At 36.9% G+C, this 3,948-nt stretch overlaps 1 non-coding gene across 1 annotated transcript; it reads right to left on the bottom strand.

Moving 5' to 3' along the window:
- Nucleotides 1–229: 229 nt before the first annotated feature.
- On the bottom strand, nucleotides 230–304 carry Trnap-cgg. The gene has a single exon. It is a non-coding gene; the product is annotated as a tRNA-Pro (tRNA).
- Between the last annotated feature and the right edge of the window lie 3,644 nt (nucleotides 305–3,948).

Genomic DNA, 3,948 nt, shown 5'->3' with positions numbered 1-3,948 from the left:
AATAGTAGGAATAATAGTATCTTTGCTCGACTCACCCATTGTTATGTCTATCTATAGTATTTATACTTCTGACACCATGTTTAATCACTATGAATATTTATATAAAATAATAAGACAATGATTGTCAAGCCATTATTTATTCGACTAATTCAAAATACGAATTCTACCATAAACTAGAACCATAGATAACGTAACAATATATTAAAGAAAAAATGACGAGCACCACCAGTGGTGAAGGCCGGATTCGAACCGGCGTCTTTTAGTAATCCGGGCCAAACGCCATGAACCCCTAGGCCACCTCGCCACAGGCGAGTTTCGAAAAACTCATTGGTGTTGTGTGGCAAGGTGGCCTAGGGGGTTCATGGAGTTTGGCCCGGATTGCTAAAAGACGCCGGTTCGAATCCGGTCTTCACCACTGGTGATGCTCATCTTTTTTTTTTCTTTAATATATGACATCTTATTTCGATTTCTAATTTATATATAATAGTAGTGTGACTACATAAAAAAACAAGTCAGAATATTTGTTAACATAATTTGATTTGTTCCCATAGTTGCGTGTAGAAATACCTACATAAAAAAGACTTCAATAAAGCCCAGTTGCCAAAAACGACAATTCAACATAGAATCTCTTAACACAAATTATATGTTGTATTGTTATTAATATATATACCGGCTTCTATATTTTCCAGCTCATATAACTAAGCAACATACAAATTAATCAAGGGTGAACATGCACCTTTTCGAGCTCCATCGTAGGCCACATCTTCGCCTCGGCTAGTCTGTGGGCATAAGACTATTATTAATATACTCGTATATGCCGTATAAGCCTTCTGGGCGAGCTTGCTCCATCTTAAGCCACGTTTTCGTCTCGGCTAGTCTTTGGCCATTAAAAAAAATAAAAAGAAGGCTTTGGTGTCATGGAATTCCTTCCAGTCAACTTTAGATCCTGGTTTGATAATGGAGTCGCTAACAGTTCCGGCGTCTGTTCCGGTTTTGTTTTACCCCGATTAATGACCGTACCTGTTTGTTAAATAATTTAACGAGCGCTGCGTACCCACGGCTGTATTCCCATAAAAAGTAGGCAGAGCACATGAAATTGCTGAAGTTACAGTGCTACACTGTATTATTTGACCCATATCCTTAAACTGATATGTGCTAATATTTATCAAGCATTAAGCATCATCAACCAAAGATGTGGCACTCTTTTAAATTACCATTTTATCTCGTACGCTGAAGACTCGGGTTCGATTCTCGGCTCAGCCACAAGTGGACTTGGTCGTTTGTTTTAGCCACTTCTTTAATGTACAAACAAGGCATCGGCAAAATCTTAAATTTGGTAAAAAGAGGCCTACAGGAATCTCTCTGGGATGATCTCTATTTCAGTATAATTATTTATTATCTTTCCTATAATGGAATTCCTTCCAGTCAACTTTAGATCCGGGTTCGATAATGGAGTCGTTACAGTTCCGGCGTCTGTTCCAGTTTTGTTTCACCCGATTAATGACCGGTCCCGTATTTGACGATTTTAACGAGCGTCTATAGAATCGATATTTCGCAACGCCTGTGACCTATTTCATAATTTCCAACACCATGACATTGAGTCTTAACACGTACAATAGGGATGACGACTACATAAAAATGACAGTCTGTTTAGTCCGTCAGTTAGATCGTCCAAAAATACTGAACACTTTTCGCTTTTTCTAATTAGTGAAAAAATATAAAGATATAGAGCATCAAAATTCCGGAGTGGGGGCTTGTGACGTCAGTAGTAAAAATTGTACCTAGGCGTGACGTCACGCGAAACTTCAACGTACTGTACCGTCGTCATTTTACGTTTACGAGAAAACAGAAAAAATACGTGTCTAAAATTCTCTGATAATCTAGCAGACGGACTAATTAGTTTTTTAGTCATCTCGCCTACTCTGTGCCCATTCCTGGTTGATAAGTAACATTGTCGATTGTGTGTGTTTGACGACCGGTCTGGCTCAGTTGGTAGTGACCCTGCATGCTTAGCCGCGCCGCGGTCCTGGGTTCGAATCCCGGTAAGGGCATTTATTTGTGTGATGAGCATTGAGCACAGATTTACGAGTATATCGTCGCTTAGCACCCAAAGTACAAGTTTTGCTTAGTTTGGGGCTAAGTCGATCTGTAGTGTGTAGGGTGCCCCAAATATGTATTTATTTATTTATTGTCACTCAGCGTCAATATTTCCTTGTTGAACAAGCAATGAACGGCGAAATGTCACTGTCGAGCGACCATTTTCACTGTTGTGAAATAGACCACATCGTATTTATTGCATCCAAGGTCTTGTAAAGGTGGTTACATAGTCTTAGGAAGTACAGTAACAAACTCATGCTTATAACTTACTTCGTAAACATCAATGTTTCAGTAAACAGCGATATATTATTTCTAAATGTTTACTTAGGATAAGTTTTTCTTGTTTTACCGCGGTCATTTTTCACTGGAGTAGATAAATAATTTCAGTAAATATATTGTCATCAAACCAACTAGGTAAATACTCTCTTGATACTTCCAAATGGGATGGAATAATTTCATACGATTTTTTTCTTGTTATTATAATAAGTTTTCTGGTAGAAATAATTTTTAAGTGATGATTTTATCATTCATTAGGGTTCCATATCCAACTAGGAACCCTTATAGTTTCGCCATGTCTGTTTGTACGTCCATCCGTCCGCGGATAATCTCAGTGACCGTTAGTACTAGAAAGCTGAAATTAGGTGTAATATGTAAATCAATCACGCCGACAAAGTGGTAAAATAAAAAGTGTAAAAAAATGTTGGATAGGTATTTAAAAATGAATAGGGGTTTACTAGAATTATTTTTTGATATTGTTAATATTTTCAGAGATAATCGCTCCAAAAGTAAAAAAAAAATGTGTCCCCTCCCCCTCTAAAACTTATGAACCATAAGTTTAAAAAATATGTAAAAAATCACTAAAGTAGAACTTTGTAAAGACTTTCTGGGAAAATTATTTTGAACTTATAGGTTGAACAGTTTTTGAAAAAAATACGGGAATCTACAGAACCCTACTTTTGATTAAATTTAAATTTGTTGCTTGATACTCAATAGCGTAAAGTCGGATAAAAAGTATATATTTTTGGTTCTATTACGTACCTAATTATTTTGTGACGACTGGTCACCATTTTCACACAATTAATGTCATTTTCCGTGACATTTATGCAATTGAGTAACGCATCTAAACTCATAGTAGCACTGAATGAGAAATGTCTGACGTATCAAGGGTCACCCTATAAATCAAATTGATTCACTGCATGTAATATCTCGGAGTCACTGAACCTTCATCTGACCTTTTCCCGTTGACAATAAATAATGGAATAAAAACAATAGGAAGATATACAGAGAGATGGTGAAAAGCGAAATTACACCCCAGAGAACTGGAAGCAAGTATAAAAAAAACCGGCCAATAGCGTGTCGGGCCACGCTCAGTGTAGGGTTCCGTAGTTTTCCGTATTTTTCTCAAAAACTACTGAACCTATCAAGTTCAAAACAATTTTCCTAGAAAGTCTTTATAAAGTTCTACTTTTGTGATTTTTTTCATATTTTTTAAACTTATGGTTCAAAAGTTAGAGGGGGGGGACGCACTTTTTTTTCCTTTAGGAGCGATTATTTCCGAAAATATAAATATTATCAAAAAACGATCTTAGTAAACCCTTATTCATTTTTAAATACCTATCCAACAATATATCACACGTTGGGGTTGGAATGAAAAAAAATATCAGCCCCCACTTTACATGTAGGGGGGGTACCCTAATAAAACATTTTTTTCCATTTTTTATTTTTGCACTTTGTTGGCGTGATTGATATACATATTGGTACCAAATTTTAGCTTTCTAGTGCTAACGGTTACTGAGATTATCCGCGGACGGACGGACGGACGGACGGACGGACAGACAGACATGGCGAAAC

This window comes from Leguminivora glycinivorella, chromosome 15 (genome assembly GCF_023078275.1).
Source record: "Leguminivora glycinivorella isolate SPB_JAAS2020 chromosome 15, LegGlyc_1.1, whole genome shotgun sequence".
Taxonomy (NCBI): domain Eukaryota; kingdom Metazoa; phylum Arthropoda; class Insecta; order Lepidoptera; family Tortricidae; genus Leguminivora; species Leguminivora glycinivorella.
This window is presented reverse-complemented; position numbering and strand designations above follow the sequence as displayed.